The sequence below is a fragment of the Triticum dicoccoides genome, chromosome 3B (assembly GCF_002162155.2).
Source record: "Triticum dicoccoides isolate Atlit2015 ecotype Zavitan chromosome 3B, WEW_v2.0, whole genome shotgun sequence".
In the NCBI taxonomy this organism is placed as follows: Eukaryota; Viridiplantae; Streptophyta; class Magnoliopsida; order Poales; family Poaceae; genus Triticum; species Triticum dicoccoides.
This window is the reverse complement of record NC_041385.1, coordinates 605214225-605231466: the sequence shown is the minus strand read 5'-3', so window position 1 is coordinate 605231466 and position 17242 is coordinate 605214225. Positions and strand designations below refer to the sequence as shown.

The window sequence follows — 17242 nt, the reverse complement described above, 5'->3', positions numbered from 1 at the left end:
GCCTGGAACCCCTTCTGGTGACTCGATATGTACCCAGTACCCTCCGGAACACTTCCGGTGTCCGAGTACTATCGTCCTATATATCAATCTTTACCTCTCTACCATTTCAAGACTCCTCGTCATGTCCGTGATCTCATCCGGGACTCCGAACAACATTCGGTCACCAAATCATATAACTCATATAATACAAAATCATCATCGAACGTTAATCGTGTGGACCCTACGGGTTCGAGAACTATGTAGACATGACAGAGACACCTCTCCAGTAAATAACCAATAGCGGAACCTGGATGCTCATATTGGCTCCCACATATTCTACGAAGATCTTTATCGGTCGAACCGTTATGACAACATAGTTACTCCCTTTGTCATCGGTATGTTACTTGCCCGAGATTCGATTGTCGGTATCTTCATACCTAGTTTGATACCGTTATCGAAAAGTCTCTTTACTCGTTCCGTAATGCATGATCCTGCAACTAACTCATAGGCACTTTGCTTGCGAGGCTTCTTATGATGTGCATTACCGAGAGGGCCTAGAGATACCTCTCCGATACTCGGAGTGACAAATCCTAGTCTCGATCTATGCCAACCCAACAAACACCTTCAGAGATACCTGTAGAGCATCTTTATAATCACCCAGTTACGTTGTGATGTTTGATAGCACACAAGGCATTCCTCCGGTATTCGGGAGTTGCATAATCTCATAGTCGGAGGAATATGTATTTGACATGAAGAAAGCAATAGCAATAAAACTGAACGATCATAATGCTGAGCTAATGAATGGATCTTGTCCATCACATCATTCTACTAATGATGTGATCCCATTCAACAAATGACAACACATGTCTATGGTTAGGAAACTTAACCATCTTTGATTAACGAGCTAGTCCAGTAGAGGCTTACTAGGGACACAATATTTTGTCTATGTATTCACACATGTATCAAGTTTCCGGTTAATACAATTCCAACATGAATAATAAACATTTATCATGAAATAAGGAAATATAAAATAACAACTTTATTATTGCCTCTAGGGCATATTTCCTTCAGTCTCCCACTTGCACTAGAGTCAATAATCTAGATTACATTGTAATGATTCTAACACCCATGGAGTCTTGGTGCTGATCATGTTTTGCTCGTGGAAGAGGCTTAGTCAACGAGTCTGCTACATTCAGATCCGTATGTATTTTGCAAATCTCTATGTCTTCCTCCTTGACTATATCACAGATGGAGTTGAAGCGTCTCTTGATGTGTTTGGTCATTTTGTGAAATCTGGATTCCTTCACTAAGGCAATTGCTCCAGTATTGTCACAAAAGATTTTCATTGGACCCGATGCACTAGGTATTACACCTATATTGGATATGAACTCCTTCTTCCGGAATCCTTCATTTGCTGCTTCCGAAGCAGCTACGTACTCTGCTTCACACGTAGATCCCGCCACAACGCTCTGCTTGGAACTGCACCAACTGACAGCTCCACTATTCAATATAAATACGTATCCGGTTTGTGACTTAGAGTCATCCGGATCAGTGTCAAAGCTAGCATCGACGTAACCATTTGCGACGAGCTCTTTGTCACCTCCATAAACGAGAAACATATCCTTAGTCCTTTTCAGGTACTTCAGGATGTTCTTGACCGTTGTCCAGTGATCCACTCCTGGATTACTTTGGTACCTCCCTGCTAAACTTATAGCAAGGCACACATCAGGTCTGGTACACAGCATAGCATACATGATAGAACCTATGGCTGAGGCATACTGAATGACTTTCGTTTTCTCTCTATCTTATGCAGCGGTCGGGCATTGAGTCTGACTCAATTTCACACCTTGTAATACAGGCAAGAAACCTTTCTTTAACTGATCCATTTTGAACTTCTTCAAAACTTTGTCAAGGTATGTGCTTTGTGAAAGTCCTATTAAGCATCTTGATCTATCTCTATAGATCTTGATGCCCAATATATAAGCAGCTTCACCGAGGTCTTTCATTGAAAAACTTTTATTCAAGTATCCTTTTATGCTATCTAGAAATTCTATATCATTTCCAATCAACAATATGTCATCCACATATACTATTAGAAATGCTACAGAGCTCCCACTCACTTTCTTGTAAATACAGGCTTCTCCGAAAGTATGTATAAAACCATATGCTTTGATCACCTCATCAAAGCATATATTCCAACTCCAAGATGCTTGCACCAGTCCATAAATGGATCGCTGGAGCTTGCACACTTTGTTAGCACCTTTAGGATCGACAAAAACTTCTGGTTGCATCATATACAACTCTTCTTTAAGAAATCCATTAAGAAATGCAGTTTTGACGTCCATTTGCCAGATTTCATAATCATAAAATGCGGCAATTGCTAACATGATTCGGACAGACTTAAGCATCACTATGGGTGAGAAAGTCTCATCGCGGTCAACTCCTTGAACTTATCAAAAACCTTTTGCGACAAGTCGAGTGATGTCTACTACACAACCTTCTTCTTGTATACGTTGTTGAGCCTCCAAGTGCATAGGTTTGTACTCTCTCAAACAACCCTGCAACCAAATAACAAAGAGTCTCTTATGTCCCCAACACACCCCAACACACCCAATACTGTATTGGGTGTGTTGGGGACACAAGAGACTCTTTGTTATTTGGTTGCAGGGTTGTTTGAGAGAGACCATCTTCATCCCACGCCTCCCACGGATTGATAAACCTTAGGTCATCCACTTGAGGGAAATTTGCTACTATCCTACAAACATCTGTACTTTGAGGCCCAACAACGTCTATAAGAAGAAGGTTGTGTAGTAGACATCAAGCTCTTTTCTGGCACCATTGCCGAGGAGGTTAGTGCTTGAAGGTATATCTTTAGATCTTGCAATCGAATATTTTAGTTTCTTGTTTTATCACTAGTTTAGTATATAAAAGAAAACTACAAAAAAATGGAATTGAGGGTGCCTCATATGCTTCATCTTTTTAATGTCTTTCGTGAAAATAAGGATTCCGATAATTGTGCTCAATTGCTAGAGGAAGAATGCATTAAAATGTTTGGCACTAAATTTTTGAATGATGAGCATGATTGCAATGTTGTTAGTATGAACTCCTTGAATATCCATGATGCTAATGATATGCAAAGCCACAAGCTTGGGGATGCTATGTTTGATGAAAATGATATTTTTTGTCCCCCAAGTTTTGATGAGAATATTTATTATGATGAAAGCATGCCTCCTATTTATGATCATTATATTGATGAAAGTGGGTTTGGAAGAGTGTCAACTTTAGGAAGTAATGATCCCACTATTTTGGAGGGTGTTGAATCTTATTGTGATAATTATGAAAGTGGATTTGGAGAGGTCATGACTTTATTTAGTGATGAATCCACTATTTCGGAAGAGGTTCCAATTGATTATGAGAACAAAGTTGCTATCTATAATGATTATTGTGATGACATGTATGCTATAAAGAATAATTATAACCATGAAACTTCTCATATTGATTTAATTTTCAATTGGATCATGCCTCACATGATAGTTATTTTGTTGAGTTTGCTCCCACTATTATGAAGGAGAATAAATTTACTTATGTGGAGAGTAGTAAAATTTCTATGCTTGTGGATCATGAAAAGAGTGCTTTATGTGATATCTATATTGTTGAATTCATTCATGATGCTACTAAAAATTATTATGAGAGAGGAATATATGCTTGTAGGAATTGCAATAATATCAAGTTTCCTCTCTATGTGTTGAATTTTTTGAAGTTATGCTTGTTTTGTCTTCCTATGCTAGTTGATTCTTGTTCCCATAAATTGTTTGCTCACAAAATCCCTATGCAAAGGAAGTGGGTTAGACTTAAATGTGTTAGTCATATGCTTCATGATGCTCTCTTTGTGTTTCAATTCTTATCTTTTATACAAGCATCATTGAAATCATCATGCCTAGCTAAAAAGGCATTAAAGAAAAGCGCTTGTTGGGAGACAACCCAATATTTACCCCTAGTGTTTTTATGTGTTCACATGATTAAGCTACTGTAGTAACCATGTTTTATAGCTTTTGTTTCAATAAAGTGCCAAGTAAATCCTTTAGGATAGCTTGTGGTGATAGTTGTGTTGATCGTGCTAAAAATCAGAAACTTTTGCACTCAGTAAATAATTTCCAGAATCTTATTGAAACATTCTTTTGACCTGATTATTTTTTGCTATGGATTGGTGCACACATTTCTCAGGTGGAACTAATTTTTTCAGATTATTTGGAGTTACAGAAGTATTCGAGAGTTACAAATTACTACAGACTGTTCTATTTTTGATAGATTCTGTTTTCTATGTGTTGTTTGCTTATTTTGATGAATCTATGAGTAGTATCGGAGGGTATGAACCATAGAGAAGTTGAAATACAGTAGATATAACACCAATATGAATTTAGAATTAGTTCACAATAGTACCAAAAGTGGTGATTCATTTTCTTATACTAACAAAGCTTACGAGTTTTCTATTGAGTTTTGTGTTGTGAAGTTTTCAAGTTTTGGGTGAAGTTTCGATGGACTATGGAATAAGGAGTGGCAAGAGCCTACGCTTGGGACCCAAGGCACCCCAAGGTAATATTCAAGGACAACCATGAGCCTAAGCTTGGGGATGCCCCGGATGGCATCCCCTCTTTCGTCTTCGTTCATCGGTAACTTTACTTGGAGCTATATTTTTATTCACCACATGATATGTGTTTTGCTTGGAGCATCACTTTCTGTTATTTTTTTTGCTTGCTGTTTGAATAATATCTCAAGATCTGAAATTCTTAAATGTTAGAGAGTCTTCACATAGTCACATAATTATTCAACTACTCATTGATCTTCACTTATATCTTTTGGAGTAGTTTGTCATTTGCTGTAGTGTTTCACTTATATCTTTTTAGAGCACAACGGTGGTTTTATTTTGGAGAAATTGATGAACCCTCATGATTCACTTATATTATTTTGAGAGTCTTAAACATCATGGTAATTTGCTTTGGTTATAAATTTAGTCCTAATATGATGGGCATCCAAGAGGGATATAATAAAAACTTTCATATAAAGTGCATTGAATACTATGAGAAGTTTGATTCCTTATGATTGTTTTGAGATATGAGGATGGTTATATTAGAGTCATGCTAGTAGAGTAGTTGTGAATTTGGGAGATACTTGTGTTAAGGTTTGTGATTCCCGTAGCATGCACGTATGGTGAACCGTTATGTGATGAAGTCGGAGCATGATTTATTTATTGATTGTCTTCCTTATGAGTGGCGGTCGGGGACGAGCGATGGTCTATTCGCACCAATCTATCCCCCTAGGAGCATGCTCATAGTACTTTGTTTTGATAACTAATAGATTTTTGCAATAAGTATGTGAGTTCTTTATGACTAATGTTGAGTCCATGGATTATACGCACTCTCACCCTTCCACCACTAGCCTCTCTTGTACCGCGCAACTTTCGCCGGTACCATACACCCACCGTTACCTTCCGCAAAGCAGCCACCATACCTACCTATTATGGCATTTCCATAGCCATTCCGAGATATATTGCCATGCAACTCGGAACCGTTCCGTTTATTATGCCATGCTCCATCATTGTCATATTGCTTTGCATGATCATGTAGTTGACATTGTATTTGTGGCAAAACCACCGTTCATAATTCTTTCATACATGTCATTCTTGATTCATTGCACATCCTGGTACACCACCGGAGGCATTCAAATAGAGTCATATTTTGTTATAAGTACTGAGTTATAAGTAAATAAAAGTGTGATGATCTTCATTATTAGAGCATTGTCCCAGTGAGGAAAGGATGATGGAGACTATGATTCCCCCATAAGTCGGGATGAGACTCCGGAGGAAAAAAATAAAAAAAGGGGCCAAAAAAGGAGAAGGCCCAAAAAACAAACAAAAAAAACAAAAAAAATGAGAGAAAAAGAGAGAAGGGGCAATGCTACTATCCTTTTACCACACTTGTGCTTCAAAGTAGCACCATGATCTTCATGATATATAGAGTATCCTATGTTGTCACTTTCATATATTAGTGGGAATTTTTTAGTATAGAACTTGGCTTGTATATTCCAATGATGGGCTTCCTCAAAATGCCCTAGGTCTTCGTGAGTAAGCGAGCTGGATGCACACCCACTTAGTTTCTTTTTGAGCTTTCATACACTTATAGCTCTAGTGCATCCGTTGCATGGCAATCCCTACTCACTCACATTGATATCTATTGATGGGCATCTCCATAGCCCATTGATACGCCTAGTTGATGTGAGACTATCTTCCTCTTTTTGTATTCTCCACAACTGTTCCACTATAGTGCTATATATGTCCATGGCTCACGCTCATGTATTGCGTGAAAGTTGAAAAAGTTTGAGAATACTAAAGTATGAAACAATTGTTTGGCTCAAACCGGGGTTGTGCATGATTTAAATATTTTGTGTGATGAAGATAGAGCATAGCCAGACTATATGATTTTATAGGGATAACTTTCTTTGGCCATGTTATTTTGAGAAGACATAATTGCTTTGTTAGTATGCTTGAAGTATTATTGTTTTCATGTCAATATTAAACTTTTGTTTTGAATCTTATGGATCTGAATATTCTTGCCACAATAAGGAAGATTACATTGATAAATATGTTAGGTAGCATTCCACATCAAAAATTCTGTTTTTATCATTTACCTACTTGAGGACGAGCAGGAATTAAGCTTGGGGATGCTTGATACGTCTCCAACGTACCTATAATTTTTTATTGTTCCATGCTATTATATTATCCATCTTGGATGTTTTATATGATATTTTATATGATTTTTGGGACTAACCTATTGTTTTTGAGTTTCATAGAAAAAGGAATACCAAACGGAGTCCAATTGATGTGCCAATTTTTGATGATTTTTTATGGACCAAAAGAAGCCCCTGAAGTAAAAGAGGTGGCCAGAAGAGTCCCGAGCTATCCACGAGGGTGGAGGGCGCGCCCTACCCCCCTAGGCGCACCCCCTATCTCGTGGATGACTCGGAGACCCCCCTGACGTGAGACCGACGCCAAAAATTCCTATAAATACAGAAACCCCTGAAAAGAAACCTAGACTGGGAGTTCCGCCGCCGCAAGCCTCTGTAGCCACGAAAAACCTCTCGGGACCCTATTCCAGCACCCTGTCGGAGGGGGAATCCATCACCGGTGGCCTTCTTCATCATCCCGACGCAATGATGAAGAAGGCCATTGGTGATGGATCCCCCTCCGGCAGGGTGCCGGAACAGGGTCCCGAGAGGTTTTTCGTGGCTAAAGAGGCTTGCAGCGGCGAAACTCCCGATCTAGGTTTCTTTTCAGGGGTTTTTGTATTTATAGGAATTTTTGGTGTCGGTCTCACGTCAGGGGGGGGTCTCCGAGTCATCCACGAGATAGGGGGGCGCGCCCAGGGGGTAGGGTGCAGCCTCCACCCTTGTGGATATCTCGGGACTCTTCTGGCCCAACTCTTTTACTTCGGGGGCTTCTTTTGGTCCATAAAAAATCATCAAAAATTGGCACGTCAACTGGGCTCCGTTTGGTATTCCTCTTCTGTAAAACTCAAAAACAAGGAAAAAAATAGAAACTGGCACTGGGCTCTAGGTTAATAGGTTAGTCCCAAAAATCATATAAAATAGCATATAAAACATCCAAGATGGATAATATAATAGCATGGAACAATAGAAAATTATAGGTATGTTGGAGACGTATCATCGAGCTTTATAGACAGTAACATTACCATCAGCGTCAGTCTTCTTCTTGAAGATCCATTTATTTTCTATGGGTCGCCGATCATCAAGCAAATCCACCAAAGTCCAGACTTTGTTCTCATACATGGATCCTATCTCAGATTTCATGGCCTCAAGCCATTGATCGGAATCCGGGCTCATCATAGCTTCTTCATAGTTAGTAGGTTCATCATGGTCTAGTAACATGACTTCCAGAACAGGATTACCGTACCACGAGGTTCGGTAGTAATTAACTTGATCTGAAGTTTCATGATCATCATCATTAGGTTCCTCTCTAGTTGATGTAGGCATCACGGGAATGGATTTCTCTGATGAGCTACTTTCAAATTGAGAGAAGGTACAATTACCTCATCAAGTTCTACTTTCCTCCCACTCACTTCTTTCAAGAGAAACTCCTTCTCTACAAAGGTAAGTGTCGGTGTCAAAACCGGCGGATCTCGGGTAGGGGGTCCCGAACTGTGCGTCTAGGCGGATGGTAACAGGAGACAGGGGACATGATGTTTTTACCCAGGTTCGGGCCCTCTCGATGGAGGTAAAACCCTACTCCTGCTTGATTGATATTGATGATATGGGTAGTACAAGAGTGGATCTACCACGAGATCAAGGAGGCTAAACCCTAGAAGCTAGCCTATGGTATGATTGTTGTAATGGTTGTATGTCCTACGGACTAAAACCCTTCGGTTTATATAGACACCGGGGAGGGATAGGGTTACACAGAGTCGGTTACAATGGTAGGAGATCTACATATCCGTATCGCCAAGCTTGCCTTCCACGCCAAGGAAAGTCCCATCCGGACACGGGCGAACTCTTCAATCTTGTATCTTCATATTCTTGGAGTCCGGCTGACGATGATAGTCCGGCTGTCCGGACACCCCCTAGTCCAGGACTCCCTCAGTAGCCCCTGAACTAGGCTTCAATGACGATGAGTCCGGCGCGCATATTGTTCGGCATTGCAAGGCGGGTTCCTCCTCCGAATAATTCATAGAAGATTGTGAACACCAGGATAGTGTCCGGCTCTGCAAAATAAATTCCACATTCCACCGTAGAGAGAATAATATGTACACAAGTTCAATCTACTGACGTATTTTGTGGCATGACGTCACACCACTACCAAGCCTTTACTTGAATCGTTTTTTATTATACCACCTCAGCGCGTTTAGCGAAGCGGTTTCCTTGGCACGTCTTGTCGAAGCAGAGATCGTGTTCCCCTTATTCCGGGATTCCCATCAATACGGACGTGGGTAACCCAACCGTGCCCGTTGCCACGCCCCCTCTATCGGAGGCGAGTCCCGAACGGTCACGGGGACGGCTCTCGGTATTCCCCTTCTTTATAACGGGGCCAAGGCTCGTTTCTTTTCTTCAATCCTCAATCAAATCCACTCCCTGCCCTGAGTTCCAACACCCAGAGCCCCAGATTCGAGCGCTTCAGACCTTCAACAATGTCCGGCTCCGACCTACAGGGCCGGTGGATGCCCTCCTCCATCACGGAAGAAGACGTGCTAAAGCTGCGAGAGGCCAAGTACCTGTCTTATGAGATTTCGCATAGGTTGCCCGCCAAAGGGCAAGTCATCCCCACCCCCGAGCCCGGCGAGTATGTCGTGTTTGTTTCCCACCTCCGCCGGGGTTTAGGCTTCCCGATGGATCCTTTTGTGAGAGGGCTCATGTTTTACTATGGGTTGGAATTCCACGACTTGGCTCCGGAGTCCATCCTCCATATCTCTTCATTCATTGTCGTTTGCGAAGCCTTCCTCCGTGTTACCCCTCACTTCGGCTTGTGGCTTAAGACCTTCGACGTGGAGCCGAAGATGATCGAGGGGCGTCAAGCAGAGTGCGGCAGGGCGGTTGTAAGCAGAAGGGCCGACCCTCCATGGCCCGAGGGCTTTTTTCAGGAGGAGCTCGGCTTGTGGCAGCAGGAGTGGTTCTACATAACCGCTCCCAGGGGCAGCAGGCAGAAGCTGCCGCCCGTCTTCCGCTCGGGCCCTCCGCAGCGGCTGATGTCATGGGTCAGCCAAGGGCTCAACTGGGGGCCGTCCAAGGACGTGCCCCTATTGCAGGGCCAGATTCAAGACCTCCAGGCGAGGGAGATCGATCTGGTCATGGTGATGCAGGTCATGCTGATTAGGCGTCTCCTGCCCTGCAAACGCCGTCCTCTTCGGCTGTGGGAGTTTAATCCGGAGGGACCACGAATTCTCCAACACTTCATGGGCTCGACACCCGTGGAGATGTACAAACTGTTCTTCGGATCACGAGAGGCGTGTCCGGAATTGACCGAGGACGCCGGCCTAAGCTGCAATCGCCCGGATACACAAGTAAGTAGCTCCGTGTCCGGACATACCGTTTGTTTATCTTTCCATGATTTGCTTTTTGACCAATTGCCCTCTAAACAGGAGTGGATAGCGCAAGCAAAACTGATACGGTGTCCGGCCCCCCTCCCAGAGACCGCGCCGGATCCCGTGCTGGTCAGGATGCTGGAAGTTGCGCCTTTAGGGGAAGGCGAAGGGGAGAATAGAGGAACTACCGCCTCAACCAAGGAGGCTTTTGAGGAGGGGGGGATCGAAAATCCCTCCTTCCAGGGGGAGAAGAGGACCGCCTCCGAAAACCCAGAGGCCAAAGCCCCGAAGCGGGGGAAGAGATCTTCACCAGAGGGTCCTGCGTCCGGAGAGGCTCCGGCCGCACAGTCTCCCCTAAAGGATCAGCCCTCCAGCGAGCCGTGAGTAGAAAAAAGGGAGTTTTGTAATAAGGGACATCCCTATTTGTGCCTCTGAGGATAACTTAAGTTTTTACCTTGTAGTTCGGATCTCCGCCCTTCTCAGATGAGCTCGTCTTCGGGGGAACTCCATCCGGAGATGATGGAGAGCGAGACGCCTCCATCTGCCGCCCCATCGGATAGGGCGGACGAGCCTAAAGTGTCGTCACGGAGGGTATCCCCGAGTCCGGCAGGGCCGAATAATTCGGCACCAACTGGTGTACGGCCGGGAGAGCTGAAGGATTTGCTTGAGAGGGCGTCCATCTCAGAAGGTCACCGTACACTGATGAGTACGGTGATTGAAAGAATTTCATCCGCCGAAGGCAGATTGCGTGATGTCGTCAGAAGTTTGCTGGCGGGGTTTGAGGTACGTAAAAATGACGTACCCTTTGACAGTTTTACACATAAAGTGCGCCCTGTATAGATAGTAGCCCCTGAGACTCGGTAGGGTGTCGAGAACGACAGCGTGCCTAGGATCAAAATCCCAGGTATTGATTTACGCCTTTCCTAAGCAGGTGGCGGATAGTTCGGTGGCTAGCCGGACAGATGGAGTTGCCGAACTAAAGCGGCAGCTCGACGTTGCGGATGCGGACATCGCGCTGGTCAATAAACGACTTGACGAGTCACAAGGTAGGTTTTTTCTCCGTGGTCACCTAGTAAGGGAGCCGAAGCCCACTCCTTACAACATGTGTGTTCAATGCAGATGGTGCCGCTGCTGTGGAGAGCCTTCAGGCAGAACTTGCTCAAGCCAAGGAGCAAGCCAGAAGGAGTGATGCGGCTGCCTCGAGGGCGGCCGAAGAGCTAGAAGCCGAAAGGGCCGCACACTGCCGAAGCAGGGAGGAGATGGCTGAAATGGCCATGAAGTTGAAATATGCTATCGACCGCAATGATGTTCTTGAAAGGGAACGCCTAGCGGAGCAAGAAGACCTGGGGAAGGCCACCGCCGAAGCCAAGGATGCCCGTTCTGCAATGCGGGCTATAAAGGAGGAGCTGTGCCAGGTCGGAGACATTGTGGCTGGCAAGCCCTTTCTGCTGCGCCGAAAGTTTACAGATCCAAAGTATGCTCAGCTTGGCCAGCTGTGGGGTCCAGAGGATCCTTATATGGACTTAGCGGCGAGTGCGGTAGATGCCGTTGTGCACTTCCGAAGTCAGAAGGATCACAAGACAGAAGAGCTGTTTTGGTCTCAATTCCATTGTCCGGAGCGTTCACTTCCGCTGACCGATCGGCTGGCCGAGTGGGCTGAACTGAATAGATTGTCCGGGCTTGCCATGATGGATATCGTGGCTCGTGTCTGGTCGGATAGGCCCAAGCCGAAGAGTTTTTTTGGCTTATTGCAGCAATTCCTTGGGGCGGTGCCGCATATCAAGGCGATGAAGCGGTCGGCTTGCATAGAGGGTGCACGGATGGCCCTCGCCCGTGTGAAGACACATTGGACAGAGATGGATGCCACCGCTGTTGCGACCCCGGGTTCGGACGAGAGCCGGTTACCCACCGAGCACTATTTTGGGGAAGTTCCGCGTGGTGCTCGTATAATAGAGTCGCAGTGCTCAAAAAATGTCATGTTCAAGTGAACATTTTGGTTTGTAAAACGATGTTTATGATTTCAGCGCTTTTTTGGTACTTGTGCGTTCAAGTATTGAAATATCTCCTGTGCGGCCGTTTATGTATACGTGTGTATAACCTGAAAGATGGCAGTCGTCGGCTTCAGCCCCCACGCACAAGGTGCGGGGGTGTTCGCAAAAATAGCGCATTTTCACACTTAATCCGACGTCTCGGTCCTGTGAAGGAGGTGGTAGCGTAGCAAACGAGGCAACCGGACTATAATGCTTTATCACTTTCACTTAGCCATAGGAGTTCGAGGATGGGGCTACGATATAGCCCCTAGGGGCACCGCGCTCTCCGAATTCGGGGCGCGTATGTGCCTGACCGGGAAACGGTCCTTCGTCAAAGCGGAGGAATTCTAAACATTCCGGTAGTAGATCGAGTGGTTGACCAGTCTCTCACTGTATCATGACAGTCAGTTTTCGATTTTCTCTACTGAGGTGCTCGCCCGGCCGAACCGGGGCACAATCGCAGTAGTTCTCCTGGTGTTGCGTTAGCCGATGATACGGAACGTAAGGCAGCAAAACATAGGAGCCGGGCAAACCCAACATTTGACCAAAGACATGATTCGGAGTTGATGCATATAAGGCCTAACTCGAGACGCCGAACACTCCCTAAGGTATTCGGTCTTTATGATAGCGGGCAGAACAATGCCCTAAGCCCCTAGTGTCTAGGTACACGCAAGGTCCTCTGACGTGGCCGATGCCAAAACGTCAGTCTCCTCTCCGGTTTATAATGAAAAACCAGGGGATATATAGCAACAAAAGACAGTAAAAAAGGTTTACGCAGGGTCTTAATCTGAAAAGAATCCTTGCAACGGGTCCCTACTGCACGTCTGCGCCTGTGTCTCCGTTGTGCTGTATCCTGGACGGGTGTAACACGCTGTTCATCTGTAAAAGAGAGGAACTTAGTTTGAAAAGTAATTGTGCAAAAAATGAATTAAAAATCGAAATATGAATGAATGAATGAAGTTGAGCCTATACTAGCTCATACGCACAGCCCCTTGTAAAGGGGTGTCACTACGAGGATTTCGGTCTATTGCAACAAAATTTATTGCTACAACTATCTTTTGTTGCAATAAAACGCAATATTACCACAAACTCGCCGGTTGTGGTAATAGGTCGTACATATTGCCATAATCGAGTTTGGTCGCGATAAGTACTCATTTTGTTGCAATAGAGGCCTCATATTGCAACAAACTCCATTGTTGTTGCAATATGGCAACGATATTGCGACAAACAATATATGTTGCGCGAGGCAGTCATTTTGTTGTAATAGAGAATAGGTATTTCAACATAATAACTATTCGTGGTAATATTTGAAAAGATATTACAACATCGATGTAGCGTTGCATTAGTTCCAAATATTGTTGCAAAAAAATGGCTAACTAATGCAACAAAATACGTATATGTCGTAATAGCGTATATTTTGCCTCAATTTCAACATGCTGCAATAACTATTATTTACAACGACAAGTTGATTATCCATCGTAATATTCTATGTTTGATTATTTCGGTGACATGCAAACAAGGTACATGACGCAAACATGTACATGGATGACATATTAATAATCTATGCACTTTTTGATAATTATAGACACATAATTTATGTTATTCAGATTTATAGATATTAATATAGCTTAAGGAGTAATTAAAGTACTTATTAATTACATGAATTTTACTTAACCAAAACAGTGAAAAAAATTTATAAATGGAGAGAACACATTTTCTTGATAGGAATACATATTGAGTTTGTTTGGTTTTAAAATGGCCAAGTTATTACCATTTTAAAACTAGGGTGTTTGATGCCAAAAACAGGGTCTCGTGGGATGGAAATCGAAAATAGAGGGGCCGTGGTGCGAAAATTGCCAGATCCAGATCTGAATCTGACCGAGGACTTCTATAGCCGCAGCCCCTGACCTATGCACCCGAGGCCTCGCTGGCACTGACTGGGCGCGGGTGGCATCCACGCCGACCTCCAGGGTTGATGACCAGTGGGACTCTTTTTTTGGCCAACGCTCGGATCGACCTCCGTGCTGCAGACCATGGTTCAGACCACTGGGCTGTGCATGTGTTGTTGACAGTATATATGGATCTCATGGTATATATTATGTACCCGCGAGGTTAACTGCAATCTGAAGAAAAACTTCAGTGTTGCAGCCCAATCAAGAATTCACCAGCAGATCAACAACATTACATCAAGGTATATATAAGGACAAATGACACAAGATTTTAGTACTGGATATAACAAACCATCTCAGCGATATATATAACACATGGTTCAACATCACAGCACACGAGTTTCAGCAGCTTCACAGAAAAGACCACAAGTTCACGCAAAGTAATGAAAATAGCAACATCACTAAAAGACCACAAGTTCATAGTAACAGTGTGTACATAGAATCACTGTCAAATTAGCAACAACATTAAAAGAAAAACATCCATGATATTACACATAAGCAATTACTCTTCTCTTCTCTTCATCACAAAACAGTTAGTGCCTCGTTTCGGAAAAAACCAAACTGTTAATGCTGAGCACTAGCTTCTGTTCCCTTTTGCCACAATAGATGACTCTACGCAGGTGCGCCTTGTTTGAACCTGTTTCACATCAGATTAAACTTGAAGAGATACTACTCGTAGGTAACCATCAAAAAAGTTAAGGAACTTAATGGCTTAAACATGTGAAAAGCACCTTACCAAGAGATTAAAAACTATATAAAGAACCCCTGGCCATCATCTGATTCTTCTTGTCCCAAAGGAACAACATGGCCATCATTTACGTAAGTGTCATCATCATCTGTATCATCATCAGTTTCGAACTGGACATCTTCAAACTCAACAGGTTTTTATATTTTCTATGACTGAAACATCAACGATGGATCCTTCATCATCATTTCTACGGCAACTAGTGATCTCTTCAGGCACTGTAATTTCTGCATCGACGACTTCCAGTAGGTCTGCCGCACCACCTTCATCGGCTTCAACAGCTTCATCAAGGCCTACACCATTTAAAACAGAAGGAGTAAACAAATTGTGTGGGTTCATTTTAATAACAGCTGCCCAATCAGGGTTCTTCACATCTCTCACATAGAAAACCTGTTGAGCTTGGAGGCCTAGAATGTAAGGGTCTCACTGGAATCGGTGTAGAGTAGTGTCAGGGTCAATAATTCCATATTTGTCCTTCTTATACCCCTTACTCTCAGTTCTGTTGGCAGGAGGCACATCAAACCAGTCACACTCGAATAGAACAACCTCCTTATCAGGAGGAAAGTCAAGAACATAGCATACCTTCTTGCTACTGACCTCCACAAATGTGTGGTTCTACATACCAATCAAACAGCAAGCAAGAGAAAATTAGTCTGCTACTTCCAAACTAAAAACAGCATCGTTATGTTGTATGTATAGCACAATACTAATGCCCATGTGATGTATTCTGAATCTAGTTTATATTCTATCAGTTTTGGCCTGTAGGTTGGCGTTATCATGTCAGTTGAATAAGTTGTCTTTACATGCCAAACTTACAATTCACCGGGTATGAAAGTACCAAGATTTCAGCAGCAAATAGGTAAGGAATCAACATCATTTTTTCAATAAAAGGGTATGGCTAAACCTGGGAATAGTTTGGATTCAAACTAAAGTTTCAGTTTGATTTCCTATTGGGCTGTCATTGGATTGGACAAAATAGGCTAAGACATTACTTAATTTAGTTTGGTCTGGGCTACTTGTTTTTGGGCTGGATTGGTTTGGTCTGGACAGAGACCAATTGGTCTCAAACAGTTTCAACTCATAGTTTGAAATCAAATTGAGCGACTAAATCATTTGAGCAGCCTCGATGGGCTAGAGGTTGCTGGGCTACCGCTGCCTGGAGCTCCGGCCAACGACCCACTTTCTCTCTCTTTGTAGATGTGATCTTGCCACTAAACTAAGACGCCACCGCCGGCGACCAAGTCGCGTACATATGCTCTGTAGATGAGATGTTGCCACCGAACCAAGAAGCCGCCACCAGTGACCAAGTCGCGTACATATGCATCGGTGTTACCAAGTGGTGCACCAACAACCGGCATGTCCGTCCCCTACTTCGCTGACTGCAACAAGGTACATCAACAGTCTGGGTGTTTAGTTATGGAAATGAGTACGCAAGCATCAGCAGCTATCCACGTGCGGATGTGCAGTCCATAGTTTCAGATTTTGATCACAAACCAATTTTAGGAAATGGGCTGGATTGGTTTGGTTTGAAAACACAAACAGTTCAATTTGGTTTGGATTATAGGCAAAGATTAAAATCGGGGGCAATTTGATTTCGCGGCAGCTTTTCGCAGCCGCTACAACAGCTATAGCAGGCTATTGCGGCCGCTAAGCCATTTAGCGGGAGGTACTACAGAGCATTTTCAGCAGGGATACAGGGGATTTTCAGCACGAAACAGGGGATTTCCAGCAGAAAAACAGAGTATATATTCACTAGTTCATAAACAAGGAAAATCAAACAAGCATCACCGGTTACAAGTAACGAACAAGAATCACCAATTCACATGAGGTCTGCACCAGGCCAGCAAGCCGCAAGGCCACGTCCAGCACAGACAGAGAGGACTTTGCTTGTACCTGCCGGTGACATACTGGGAGTTGCGGAGAGACCCCTCATCGCCGGTCGCAACCTGGTGGCTGCTGCCTGGTCGCAGCCCTGCCGCCTCGGCCCTCACCGCCTGCGGTCACGCGCCCATGGGCATGATCGACCAGCCGAGATCCAGGGAGGAGGAGGCCAACGGGCGAAAGGCGCCGAGCGACGGGTGGCGGAGCAAGGTTAGAGGGAGAGGGGAGCGGCAGGGAGGCGCCGGCGCGGGCTGCTTCGTCGCGCCGCCATGATGTGGCTGCTGGATGCGGCCAGCGCTCGGGTCGGGCGGCGGCCGAACAGGGGATCGAGGTACGAGCTGAGGTATGGAACGAATCGATAAGTATCTGGAGCAATTTGAGGATCTAGGGTAGTTATCTTTTTTTTCTTTTAGGACTAGTATAATATACAAATACACAAAAATGTTCGATGCAAAAAAAAACGCAAATTTTTGTAACATTATTTCTAGCTGCATATATTGTCATAATTCTCTGAAATAATTTTTTTGGCAGTTGACGCATACACCCCCATCGCGCGACCGCGTCGCCCCCATG

At 44.0% G+C, this 17242-nt stretch overlaps 1 long non-coding RNA gene across 2 annotated transcripts; it reads right to left on the bottom strand.

The window, feature by feature from the left end:
- Nucleotides 1-14424: 14424 nt before the first annotated feature.
- LOC119277385 lies at nucleotides 14425-17013 on the bottom strand. 2 transcript variants are annotated; one of them, XR_005137063.1, is made up of 3 exons: nucleotides 15170-17013; nucleotides 14780-15081; nucleotides 14425-14680 (listed from the first exon to the last, which is right to left on the bottom strand). It is a non-coding gene; the product is annotated as an uncharacterized LOC119277385 (long non-coding RNA). The 2 variants fall into 2 exon arrangements; XR_005137061.1 differs by having other exon boundaries at nucleotides 16682-17013.
- Nucleotides 17014-17242: the final 229 nt, after the last annotated feature.